Genomic DNA, 14,742 nt, shown 5'->3' on the forward strand with positions numbered 1-14,742 from the left:
CCCCCACCCCTCCCCGCCTCAAGCTTCCAAGTTTATCAAACCTCTCCTTATAACGAATGTTCTACTGGTGAAACTAATTTCTAATTTACAGCTAAAAAATTCTTGACCTGTCTTTAACAGAAAATGAATCCCCACTGGTGTAGAATGCCTGAGATTTATTTTGTCTGGTTGAATGCCTCTCCTCCCTCTCACTATTGTAACAGCTGGGACATACCAGTAAAATGAGAGTCTTCGGCACTCCCCAGTACAATAGGAGAGTATTTTGGGCTTCCTCGTCCAGATACCCTGATGACTTGCAGCTCTTGAATTGCAAGAGACCCTAAAAGCTGATCTTTTTAGGAGCTGCTGTAAATGGAGATGAACAAAAGGGTGCATTCCATTGATGCAGAGCATTCCCTAAAGTGTTTTTTACTTAAGAAGGCTTTTACTGACAGGGGTAGTTTTCTAAAAGAGACCTTTCAGTGAATTAAAGGGTTTTAGACTAAAAATTTAGATGCATTTTCTTGTACCTTAGAAGAAGGCCATTCAGACAATAGAGGCCATGCTGGCAATTCCATCAATTGCACCTGACTCTTCCCTGCCGGTCAAATCCATCTTGATGCTCCTCCCATCCAGGTACACTGAGGAGGGGGTTGGAGAAGGGAAGGGGGAGGGGTGCAGTCATCATAAACTCACCAACCTGCATACCCTTGAAATGTGGCAGGAACCAGCGCATCTGGGGTAAACCCTTTCAGTCAAGAGAACCTGCACACTTCACACAGACAACACTCGAGGTCAGGATTGAGCCTGGCCTGCTGGAGTGGTGTGGCAGCTGAAATACCTGCGATGCTGGCCCCCTAACGATTTAAATGTGGTGATGCTATTGCATTTTATTTAAGGCAGTGATTGATAGGTTATTGACAAGCCAGGGCATCAAAGGTTATGGGGAGAAAGCCCAGGCAGTAGGGCTGAGTGGGAAAATGGATCAGCTCGTAATTAAATGGTGGGGAGACTTGATGGGCTGAATAGCCTATTTCTGCTCCAATACCTTATAATGTGTATATGTACACAAAAAGATTTGGTCAATCAGCGCTATTCCTCTTCATAAGTTGTCTGCTTTCCTATATTGAGGGAGCCAGGAAACTCATCTGTGAGGCATTAGTGATCTGAAAGTTTCTCCCAGCAACAACTACTTTTAATATTGAAAGGAATAAGGAAAGCAGTATTTCACTGTAAACTCACCAAGTGGCAGTCAGTGAAGATTAGGAAGTGAATCATTTTTCCTGACTGTAATCTTCTTGACTTTGAGGAAGTCGTGGCTCAGGTGGAGAGCAAGTTACAAGTGATACTGTGACTGGAATCGTAGACACATCATAGAAATAGGCTCTTGGCCCAACAGATCCATGCAATTGACCCAACTAACCACAGCACTAATCTTGCATGAATCCTTTGAACTGAAAGGGTATAGTCAGAAGTCATGGAATGAGTTCCAGAAGCGAGGTACAGGAACAGGTCTCTTCAACCCCTTGAGTCCGAGGCAGATCTCCAAATTTGCCCACGTAACATTTGTCCCGACTATTTAGTAGGAATAAAATTCTTTCAATCTCAGATGTAAAATTAAAGATCCACCTGGCCTTGCACAAACGTGCTGGGGAAAGTCAGCAGGTCACGCAGCATCCACAGGAAGTAAAAGGTAACCAATGTTGCGGGGCTTCGTCCTGCTGAGTTTTTCCAGCGCCTTTATGTCTTGCAATTGGCCCCACCATCTCTTGGCATCAATTGCCTTTAGTGTGAGACACTTCTAAACTCCCAGCCCCTTGGGTGGAAAAGGGTTTCCCAACTTCCTTCCCGTGAGGCCTCAGTTTTTGTTGGATTCTCATTCCTTGTCCTTTAACGCAACCTGTAGAAATTGTTTCCCATTGCCTACACAGCCGATTTCCCTCAATGTAAAATCTTCACTTAGCTTGCCACAAAACACCCAGAGTACTCCAGATGTGATCTGTCCAGTTTTGGGACATGCCTTTTATGTTCTACCATTTATACTGCTCTATTAATTATTCTGCTGTTGGATTATAATCTTCGAAAGTAATAAATAAGTAATTATAATAGGCATCACAGTTAGTGCAGTGGTTAACGCAACGCTGTTACAGCACCAGCGACCCAGGTTTCAATCCGGCACTGTCTGTAAGGAATTTGTATGTTCTCCCCTGGTCTGCGTGAGTTCCCTCCAAAATGTACCAGGATTGTAGGTTAATTGGGCGGCAAGGGCCTGATACCGTGCAGTATGTCTTTCAAAAATAATTCTTTTGATTTCAAAACCAGAATTCTCTCAGCCATTTGGTTAATTTTCAGTGATGTCTTCATCACTTCACTGTTGTTTCTAGCCTTTCTCCTCGTGGGAGAGTCTCGAGTGAACGAACATAGTTAAAAGGTGAGGGGGGGGGGGATGAGGGGCTTCGTTTAAAACTGAGGTGCAGAATGGTGAACCTCTGGAGCTGTCCACCCCAGTGGGTTGTAGGATTGTGGTCACTGTTGGGTCTGTAAAGAGGAAGTAGATGAGAGGTTTGAAAGATCAGGAAATCGAGGACTATAGTGGCACAGAAGAGGAATGAGGCCTGGGCAGACTGGCCATGCTTATATTAAAAGGTGGGTTAGGTTTGAGGGCCTGAGCGGCATACACGCCCTTTAGTAAGCCCTCTGTTTTGTCAGTTATAAGTCTAAAGGGAAAGTTTTGCCAACTGCAAAATCTATTCATCACAATTCAGGTTTCTCTGTTGATATCTGTGTAATCAAATGCTCCAATTACAATGCAAAGCCATCAGCAAACTCAGACACTGCCCTTGTGTTCCAGTGCATGAGGTGTTGAGCAATGTGTGGCAGCCCCCATCAGAAGCCCATCCCCTCCCCCAATCTCTGACGGGTGTAGGTAACCTGAGTAGGAAGTTATGGAGCATTGGTTTGGATAATGTTACTTTTTAAAAAGTAAATATGTTACAAAAAGGAATCAAGAATAGCAAATGACCTTGAAGTAGCTAAAGATGGATCGGGAAGGGGAGCTAAGAGGCTTGGTTGATTCGACTGGTCCAGTGCAGAGCTACAATCAGCAGAGCCTTTTGAGTTATTGAACCACAGCCAAAACAGTAGAATATAAATCACAAGCTCTGCTTAGTCTCCATTTTGAGGACTCTCTCTGGCTCTGATTGCCAAGAAATGAGCGTCATTCAAATGCAGGAGCCCGTGGAGCTGGTCCCAGTGCTGGGGGAGAGTTGAAGGAAGTGACTTGAGGAAAATTTGGCTTCACTGCTGTAAAGGCAGTGCGGACTGTGATCTTTGAGGGAGAGAAGGAGCATTGGAACTAAAGAAGGAAACGATCAGTTGAACTAATGCCAAAATTTCTTCCTCCTGGTGCGTAATAAAAATAATTGATTTCCATATTCACAGTGAGGGCAATAGTTGTAGAGTCGTTTAATTGGAAGCCAAGAGTGTTGTTCACTTCTGATTGGGCATGGACTGTGTGGCCATTCTCATCTAGAAATGTTTGACCGTCTCTTTAACATCAATCAAAGACTCTCCCTTATCCACTCTCACCAGCGTCATATAGACCAATATCTTTACTTGACACAGATTATAAGATAATAGCTAAACTATTAGCAAACAGATTAGCAGAGTATGTGCCGAAAATGGTAAATTTAGACCAAACTGGATTTATCAAAAAAAGACGCACAACAGACAATATTTGTAAATTTATTAACTTAACTCATGCAGTAGAAGGGAATAAAGCACTACAGTAGCAGTTGCTTTAGACGCAGAGAAGGCCTTTGACAGAGTAGAATGGAATTATTTGTTCAAAGTGTTGCAAAAATTCAGTTTACCGGAGAAGTATATTAATTGGATTAAAGCATTATATAAGGGACCATTAGTGAAAGTGACAGTAAATGGACATGTATCAAAGCAATTTAACTTAAGCAGGTCAACACGGCAGGGATGCCCACTATCACCTTTATTGTTTGCGTTAGCTATAGAACCACTAGCAGAATTGATAAGAAGAGATAATAATATAAAAGGAATAAAAATAAAAGACAAGGAATATAAAATCAGTTTATTTGCGGATGATGTTATAGTGTACTTAACAGAACCAGAACTATCAATAAAAGAATTATATAAGAAATTGAAGGAATATGGAGAAGTGTCAGGTTACAAGATAAATGTAAATAAAAGTGAAGCAATGCCTATGAATAATGCGGATTTCTCAAAATTTAAGAAGGAATCACCATTTAGATGGCAAATGCAAGCAATAAGATACCTAGGTGTACAAATAAACAAAAATCTCGGCCAACTATATAAACTCAATTATTATCCACTAATGAAAAAATTACAGGACAATTTAGAGCATTGGAAAGATTTACCACTAACACTAATAGGAAGGATAAACTGTATTAAAATGAACATTTTTCCAAGGATATTATACTTATTTCAGGCATTGCCAATACAACTGACAGAGAAATTCTTCAAGGAGTTAAAGAAAATAATAAGGAAATTTTTATGGAGAGGGGGGAAACCGAGGATAGCACTAGATAAATTAACAGAATGGTATAAACAAGGAGGCTTACAACTGCCAAACTTTAAAAAAATCAAAGACTCTCCCTTTATGGGGAACTCTATCCTTGCCGCTCCTGACTTCAAGTTTCAAATGTCTGCATTTGTTGCATATTTTGTGGAGATCTCTGGTAGCATTGATCAGGGTCTCAAATCTAAAATGATAACAGTAATATTACGGATTGGGTGAGATGCATTTCAGAGGGATTGGGTTCAGAGTACAAGTTCCATCTTGCGTGCGTCAGGAGGCAGAGTTGTATTTTAATTTTAAAGTAAATTCTCTGCTTTCCAAATGCCATTTCCCAACAAGCTGCGAACGCTGGCACTGCTACCGTTTCTCGCAGTGACCCCAAAGTCCAGAACCAGGAAGCTTTCTCATTGGGATCAAGGGTCAGCCGCCAAGGATCGAGGTGAGAACACGCGGGAGACTGCAGATGCTGGAATGGGGAGCAAAAAAAAACCCAAATCTGCTGGTGGAACTCAGCGGGTTGAGCAGCGTCATTGTGTTGAGGTGGGGGGGGGGGGGGGGTGGTGTAAGAAGGATGGCTAACTTTTCAGGACAAGACATAACATTGACCATTCTCTTTCTCCCACTGATGCAGCTCAACCCACCTGTAGATTCTCCTAGTAAATAGTTTTAAACTCTTGGACTGAGATGAGAATGTTTTTGTTTAAATGTAGGAGGTTGTACATTTTGGAATTCCCTGTCCCAGACTCTATTTAGCATGGAGACAAATAGCCCATGGATATTATGCTGACTGGCAGGTACCATTTCCACTAACTCCCCGCAACTTGCTGTGGAGATGGTCTTTGAGTATATTCAAAATGACGAGATGAGCTTTTCAGACAGCTGGTGAATTGAAGGACAGGGTATGAGGTGGTATGTGGACTAGATCATGGTTCTGAATCTTTTCACTCACAGATCACATAAACGTATTCTTGAACTTACTGCAGACCAGTGCTGGTGAGGAGTGGAGCTGTTGAGCTCAAGTCTCTTCTTGGAACATTGGGATTTTAGTTTCAGCAGAATTTCCATTTTTTAAATCAAATTTACAGCCCCATTTATGTTTTTATCACCTGATGGACCACATCATGATGGACCACATTAGAACAAAACCACAGACCATTGTTAGTTTTCAGTCCCACGGGCTGAGAAATATTGGACTAGGGGAAGACATAATCTCATTGAACATAGAGCAGATTGGAGTCAGCGAGTCCTTCCCTAGCTTCTGGCTCAAGAGTCGTGTTTGCAGATCTGTTGACTTCTGTTTGCCCATAAAGGCACATAACTATTTCAGCGTCCCTATCAATATCAAGGATCCCACCACCTCCTCCGTTCCTGGAAACTCCGTAGCCGCACGGCCTCCTGTCAAGCCCAGCAGTGAACCCGGGCTCTGGGTATCCAAATGACCCTCCTTGGCCCCTGGTTCTGAAGATGATGAAGGGAATTTCTTTTAACCCTGAAGTGTAGGAATTGAGGACAAGCAAATGTGACCTTAATACAAGAGGCTGGCTTCATCAAGGATGACTTCAGGAAAGTATTTTCTTTACATATTTGGAACATTCCATTCTGATGTACTGCTGAGGACATTTGACCATTTGAGGACAAATTGATTTTGTTTTTGTTCAGCAAGGCTGTTAATTTTACAGAGCCAGGATGGTCGGGCAGACTTCTAACAAAATAGTGGGGCAGGTTTCATTTGCCAACAGACCCAACTTTCCTTGTGGAAGACAGAAGATATTGGCAGGTTTGCCCAGGTTCATTTCTGATAGTCCTGCACAAAGTTTGTTGGTGCCATCTGAAGTCTAGAGGCCATTGATGGAGTGGGGTTGTGTCTGAATGGGGGAAATCTACTGTGTAAATTAGGTCCATTAACATTGGTTTGTTCCACCAACCTCTTGACTCTTACCTATGCTAGGTGTCCTGTGATTTCTGCATGTCACAATTAAAAGCCTTCTCACCTTGAAGGGGAAGAATAACCCTGGCGTGAAGCTGGTTAACCTGTTCCATCTTTAGCTATTCCAGCCTGTTTGAAACTGCTTCCTGGTAATTCCCAGGCTGATTGAGGCAAGACCAAGGCTTGTCTCGTTTCCCTGCCTCCCTTATCTTCCTTTGTGAATGCATGTCAGAAAATCGGAGAGGTAATTGAAACATCTGCACCCCGTGTGTTTGCGAGAAGGACCTCTCCAGTTGTGACAGCGGCGATGGTGGCGAGTCCCTTGGATAGGGGGCTGACCAGAAGGGTGGCTCCATGATCCAACGTCAGCTCAGCAGACACAGTAACATGCAGCAAATCAAGACCACTTGGTCTCTCTTGCTTGTTCCGTCAATCACTTGGCTCGCGTCTGATCTGCACCTTGACCACGTTTCTCACCTGATTTGAACGTCCATCTTTTGGAGATTTGGGGAGTTTTCAATTCTCACACAGCTCCAGCAACCTTGTAGGTCAAATGCCAGTGTGAAAGCATTCAGTGTCCCAATTAGGAGTGGTCTAGTATGAAAGGCCAAACCCCCATTCCTATCCTGGGACAATGAACGGCCGTTTTAGTGGGACGCAAGTGGGGAAGGGACTTGACATTATGACAACAGCATTAGGTCTAGGGAGCACTTTCCGTGTTTAGTTTCATTAACAAACCTGTAAGAGAAAAGAAAGAGAGCACATGTACGAGAATGGCTGACTCCCATCTTGGTTTCTCTCTGTGCTGTGTATGGAGCTCGCTTCCCTCACCTCGTTATATCTTTATCCCAATCTTAAATGTCACAACATTAACCTGTTTTCACCTCTCCAAAACCTCATTACTTGTTAACACAGATGTTATTCTCTGCCCTTTTTGTGCCAACTGATAGTTATTTTCCCTTACAATTTAGAAGAAAGCCCTTTCGGCCCATAAGATTTATCCTGGCTCATGGAACAATCCCATCCCTGCCAATTTCCCCTGTAACTGATTTTTTTAAAACTGTATTGGCTTAAGCACCATGAAGATTCTTCCATTCACCTGTGCATGAGGGACAATTTTAAAGTGGCCAATCAACCTCAACGGGTAGCTCTTAAGGATGTGGGAGAAAGTTGGAGCGCCCAAAGGAAAGCTATGAAGTCATGGAGAAAGAGCAAACTCCAAACCCACTCACCTACAGCAGCGGGGGTCAGGATTGAACCTTGGAAGTGTGAGGCAGCCCCTCTATTAGTTACACCAATGTGTCACACTCCGTTACAAGAGGTTTCAAGCTATCAGAAACCTCCTGTGGCTACTCTGTCAAGCACCTTGGCCTTTGTGCTCTGCAGTGTTGCAAAGTTGACGGTTCCTGCAGAGAGCTGAAGCCGACTCTAAAATCTGATCAGGCATTATAGTTTTTGCTTCCAGCTGGCAATGGGATAAGCCACACATCATACATTGCACTTTATAGGAAGCATCCAGGGATCCCTGAAAAGGCAGTGGAATATACTTTGGTGTACTCACCACCAGTTCTTACTCTCAGCTAACTTCAGGTTTTAAAGTAGATTATGTGAGAACACAGTGGGAAGCCGAAGGAAGCCAGTCGGCCCCTCCTGCCTGTGATGCCATTTAATGACCGTTTACCTCAGTGCCACTTTCCTGCATTAACCCGCATTAGTGATATCTAAATGATCTCATCTAGATTACCAACCCACCTGTGGTCTAACCTTGTGATGTGCTGTAACTTCTGTTGACATTCAGGACTTGTTCAGGGATTTCATAAATTCAAATCATTCTTTACCTCTCAAATATTTCTTCGACTTGTACATTTTGCAGCCCGGACACAAAGACTCCTCAGTCGTTCCCTCTTGAATCTCCAGAACTGGGGGCACATTTGTAGTTATTCTAAAGTTTGTGGAGAGAGGAGCATGTATTCTTTCTCTGTAGCCATGTTATTGCCTTCATTGAACCTTGTATATGTAATCTTTATTCCCTCTGTTCTGCAGGGTACCCATCCTTCCCTTCATTGTGTATACCCAGACACAATTGTCCTCCAAAAATACAGCAACCCTTTTTTCGGATTGAATTCCACCTGCCATCTTTTTAATTTGTCAGTATTGTTCTGTCCTCCTCAATGGTCATCAATGCCACTAAACTTGTTATTTGCAAGCTCGCTACTCTGACACTCACATTCAGTTTGCTCCTGTACACGTGCCCTGTAGAAAGGTTGTTTCCCATGGTGGGTGGGTGCAGGACAGGAAGGCACAACTTTTTTTTAATAATATTTTTATTAATATTTTCACACAAAGGAATATAAACTTGAAAAATGCATCATTTATTTATTACACACCGAATCTAGTCGTTTTGTCTTAATATTTTCATTCTCATTTTGGGGGATGGAGGTCGTAGGCAAGCTCTCTCTGATATGTTCCATGTATGGTTCCCAAATTTGCTCAAACATTGTGACTTTATTTTTTAAATTATATGTTATTTTTCCCAATGGAATACATTTATTCATTTTCATTTCCTGCATTGATTTAACCATAAATTTGGCTATTTAATTCTTTTTACTTGTCTTTTGTCCAGTTTTATCCAACATTGGGTCCAAATTAAGGTTAAAATCCCCTCCTATCAATATATTTCCTTGTGTGTCTGCAATCTTAAAAAAAATATCCTGCACAAACTTTCGATCTTCCTTGTTAGGTGCATATATATTGATCAAATTCCAAAATTCTGAGTATTTCTGACACTTTATCATTACATACCTCCCTGCCGAATCTATTATTTCCTTCTCTATTTTGATTGGTACGTTTTTGTTAATTATTATGGCTACACCTCTAGCTTTGGAATTATAGGATGCTGCTGTCACGTGTCCTACCCAGTCTCTCTTTAATTTATTATGTTCTTCTTCAGTTAGATGCGTTTCCTGCACAAATGCTATATCTATTTTTTCCTTCTTCAATAAATTTAGTAGCCTCTTCCTTTTAATTTGGATATGAATTCCATTAATGTTTATAGTCATATAGTTCAACATGGCCATCTTGTATCTTTCATACACCTCTTTTCCACCTCTTCGCCACCTCCATCCTCCTTTTCCCCATTTTCATTTCTTAGTTTTCTCATTACACAATGTATGGCAACACATTTAAGACATAAAGTACCCCCGCAGTTCCCACATCCACTAATACCTTAACCCCAAAAGTTCATCCACTCTCTGAGTTGTCCCATGTCCCTTGCCGGGCAACCACAACTCCCCTTTTCATTTGAATTGCAATCTTATTCGCAGCGTCAACTGATTTTGCAGTGACGGTAATTCCCCCTCTACCCAGCCCTCTCCAGAAAACACTTTTTTTTAAAACACATGTAACAAAGCTCTCTTTTTATTTCCCCTTACTCCCTTCCTTCCCTTCTCTTTTCCCTCTTTAGTTGTTTTTACATCTTTTTATATACTTTATTGCTGTTCTTCATTCTTGTTACATCTCTTCATCTCTTTCCTGCAAATGTTCTGCGAATTCTTGCGCTTTCTCTGGATCTGAGAACAGCCTGTTTTGCTCCCTGGATATAAATATTTTAAGCACGGCTGGATGTCTTAATATGAATTTGTAACCTTTTTTCCATAAAGTTGATTTCGCTGTATTAAATTCCTTCTTCCTCTTTAAGGGTTCAAAACTTGTGTCTGTGTTAAAAGATATTTTTTGACCCTTGTATTCCAATGGTTTATTATCTTCTCTAATTTTATTCCTTGCCTGTTCCAGTATATTTTCTCTTGTCGTGTATCTCAAAAATTTTTCTAAGATGGATCTTGGTTTTTGATGTGTCTGTGTGCCCTTTCTATTTCCATTTCCATTTCTTCCTGCATTTCTGTCATTCCCAGGACCTTCAGGATCCATCCTTTGATAAATTCCTTTATGTCTGTGCCTTCTTCACCCTCCTTCAGGCCCACTATTTTTATGTTGTTTCACCTACTATAATTTTCCGACATATCAATTTTCTGAGATAACAACTCTTGTGTCTCTTTAATTTTTTTGTCACTTTCTTCAAATTTTTCTCTTAAGTCATTTACTTCCATTTCTACAGCCGTTTCCTGCTCTTCCACATTCTCTACTCTTTTCCCTATTTCTGTCATTACCAGTTCTAACCTTTGCATTTTATCTTCTGTCCTTTTCATTTTCCTTTTAATTGTGTTAAACTTTAATGATAACCATTCTTTGTGATCTCATTTGTTCTTCAAAAAAGATTCCATATTCTGTTGATCAGTTTTACCTTTTATTTCTCTTTGTCCATCAGTTTTACCTTCTATTTCTCTGTGAAGATCTTGGTCTTCTTCCTCTTACTGTGTTTGTGTTTTCTTCTCTTCTTTGTGTCTGTGTCTCTTCTATTTTTCCTGATGAGTTGCTTGTTTCTCTTTGTCGGGCCTCTTCTTGCTGGGTCTTTTGTTGCTAGTCCTCCCCTCCTGTGCTGCTTGTCTGTTGTTCCTTGCCCTCTAGCTGAGAGCCCTGGTATAGGGCGTCCCTCAGCTGCTTGCTCTGTGACAGCCCGCTCCTCTCTGAGACCCCCTCCTGCTGGTGTCCTTTTTCTCAGGAAGGCACAACTTCAGGATTGATGGGCATCCACTTAGAACAGAGATGTGGACGAATTTCTTTAGCCAGAGGGTGGATATTCTGTGGAATTTGTTGCCACAGGTGGTTGTGGAGGCTGTCATTGGGTGTTTTTGAGGCAGAGATAGGTTCTTGATTAGCCAGGGCATCAAAGGAGAGAATGCCAGGCAGTGGGGCTGAGTGGGATATTGGATGACAGTGCAGACTCGATGGGCTGAATAGCCTATTTCTGGTTCTATGTCTTCTGGTCTTATAAAAGACAAAATTGACCCCTGGAGTACACCATTGGTTAACGGGAATCTGGTCACAATAATGGCTCTCAACCATCACTCTCAGTCTCTCTTCACCAATCCAATTTGGTCTCACTGTGCCAAATTACTTGGGATCCCAAAGGATCTCACTTTTTAATTTAAAATTTTTTTTAAAGTTTTATTTACCACACAGTAGAAGCTGATTCCAGCCATTGAAACCTGTACATTTTGGAGGGTGGGACGAAACCGTAGCACCTGGAAAAAACCCACGCAGGCTGTGGGGAGAGTGAACAGACTCCTTACAGGCAACGCCGGTTTCGAACCCAGACTGATGGTGCTGTAATAATGTTGTACTAGCTTTGCCAGTGTTCCATCTGGGATCTTGTCATCAGCCTGTAGACTACATCAACTGCACTGCCTTCACCAACCCGCTCTATCACCTCTACTCATGCTCACTATATTGGATCATTCCTTTCCTCTTTGCACATGCTCGCTTCCTGAATTTCCCTCTGCATTACTTGAATGAATTTGGAGGCCATGATTTTCTGCAGTCTTCCAGCAGGAGAGTGTTGAAGAGGACTGAAAAGTGAACAATGATGTGAGCCAGACTGTGATAATATTAAAGCAGCTGCTATTGTTATCTTCGGAACAAACAAGGTTAATGGGAGATGTTGCAGAAGTGTCCAAATTGTGATTGGTTTTGATAAATCTGATGTAGCCTGGCTTGAGGTAATTAGTTTCATGAACAAGAAAACTAAGTTTGCAGTTAGTTATGAAGTTGAATGCATTGGTTAAACATTGCACAGGGAAGTAGGTTCAAGAGGAGGATTTTGAGGACATTTTTTAAGAGAAGATGAGTGGGACTGGTAAGAAAACAGTTCTCTCCAAGAAATACTGAGACATGATTGTCCAAATGCACTCTTCGATGAACCAATTTCATGCAGTTAAGTGAGTGAGTGATTACTCTCAAAGCACGTTGTCTGTGAAAAGCAAGACTGTATTAGATCTCTAGTCCAAGGCACTGAAAGGTTGAAATGTTGTTTCTCATTCTATGTATTTCTTGTGATTTGATGTTACGACGCTACAGAAGGTGAGGTAATTAATGAACTGTTTCTAGTAAAAGCTGAACATCTTTCTTCCATTTACATAATGTTGAAGGTCATTTCAATGTCGTTAGTTCTGGTTTTCTTTCTGCATTTCTTCATGACACACTGAAATAAAGGGGCTCCCTGGGTCTGAGGTTTGGCAGGGAAGATGAGCAAACAGTGACCATGTGTTGTGTGTGAGAGCTCGTGACTGAACGTAGGAAAGCTGCCTTTGCAGACTGCAGCAGCCTGGCGCCGTCAATCCAGTGGAGCAACACGATGGATGGAAGATTTGGTTCTAACGCTGTATTAAGGGCTGTCAGCTGCCACTCCTACCCGTGGAGTGCATATCCAGGAGGGTCACACGTAGAGACATTGGACTTACTGAGTTGAGCCCTCCAAGGGTATAGCGGGGGTGGTGGGCAACAGTGACTGTCCCAGTTCTTAAACTAAGAAAAAGTGTCCATCAAATCAAAAGGAAATTGCTCCAACGAAGGAGACCATTTGACCCACTTTATCCAATGGATGAGAATCACTTCCCAGCTTATAGCCAGTTACAGAACCTTAGAGACCCGGCCAGGTTCTTTGTTTCTTACTCTTCCTCCTTCATAGGTTGCAATTTCTAGACCCTACCATGAGCTTCTCTGTCCCAGGGTTAACAGGTTTGAATGGGTCACACTGTGGGGTTCATGCCCACAATCTGCAACAGTTGATCTTCTGCTCTTTTCCATTGTTTCTCGATATCTTTATTTTTCTTCTCCCATTGTAGTTTGGCCAGAAACTTGGATGGAACAGCCATCTATTATTGGGTGCGAGATCAGAGGCTGACATTGCGTGCATTGCTGGTCGCCCAGTTTTAGGGTTGGTGCAGAAGAGATTCACGAGAATGCCATCAGAACTGGCAAGTTTAAATTGCGAGAAGAGGCTAGATGGAGTGGGACTTTCAGGGGTGGAGGAGGCTGAGGGATGACCTTAGAGCCATATATAAATGACGAGGAGTGTGGAGAAGATAAATTGTCACCATCTTTTAGCCAAGAGTAGAGGATAGATTTAAGGAGAGGGGTGCAAGATTTAAAAGGGGATCTAAGAGGAATCTTTCTCCTACATAGGATGGTGGGCATGTGGAATGAGCTGGTTGAGGCAGGTACAGTAGCAACATTCAAAAGAAATTCCGACAGGTGCCTGCATAGGAAGGGTTTAGATCAATAATGGGCCAAACGCAGGCAAATGGGGACTAGCTTGAGTAGACAACTGTGTCGGCATGGAGAAGCTGGGCCAAAGGGTCTGTTTGCTGTAACATTCGATGACAATGAATCATCTTGTGATTCCCCAGTACCATCTCCAAGGAAAAGAAAAGAGTTGCAATACCCTGCACAGGAAGCAGTGGTGAAACTAGTGCAGCTGCTCCCGTGCTCTTCCATGTTCAAACCTCATCTCTGCTCCTGTCTGTGTGGACTTTGCATATTCTCCCTGTGGCGGCGCGAGCTTCTTCTAGGTGTTCCAATTCACCCCACAGATTTTGTGTGGTGTGTAAAGGAGTGGTAGAATCTGCAGGGAATTGATTAGAAAGTGGAAGAAACCCAAAAAAAGAATCAGTATAAATGGGTGCCACACACACAGACATGCTGGAGAACCTCAGCAGGTCACGTAGCATCAATAGGAAGTAAAGGGTAACCAGGCCTGGTTTCAGGCTTGGGCCCTTGGTCAGGGCTATGGATACCGCATGAGCTGACTTTCTCCAGCACAATTTTGTATTGCACTTGACCCTCAACATCTGCAGATGTACTTGGTGTAAGTAGGTGTTTGATGGTTGCCCAAGTGACCTCTGTCTATGCTGTAAGATTCTATGACTCCTGTAACTCCATCGGCACTTTAAGCTCAACAGCATCCACATCAAAGGAGGACCTCTGATTGCTACCTCAGCACTAAGCTAAACCTTCCCCACCTTCCACCATTATCACATCATGTATCATGTTCTGAAGCACAGTAGTTACTGATATATCTTCCAAACTTGTGACCTCTGCTTCCCAGAGGGTTGCGGGCTCTTCCAAGTTTGTGATCTCTTCTTCACAGAGGGATGAGGGCCCTTCCAAACCCTTGATTACCTCTTCTCAGAAGGATGAGGTTCTTCCAAACCCATGACCTCTGGTTCCCAGGGAGATGAGGGCAGAAGGTTCATAGGTTCTCCTTCAAGTTGCAACATCATTGAAGTTTGGAAATGTTTCACAGTCCCTTCCTTGTCTACATCCTAGAAGCAGTGCGAGTTGCTTCAACTGATGTAAGGTGGCTCACCACCAC

This window comes from Narcine bancroftii, chromosome 5 (genome assembly GCF_036971445.1).
Source record: "Narcine bancroftii isolate sNarBan1 chromosome 5, sNarBan1.hap1, whole genome shotgun sequence".
NCBI lineage: Eukaryota > Metazoa > Chordata > Chondrichthyes > Torpediniformes > Narcinidae > Narcine > Narcine bancroftii.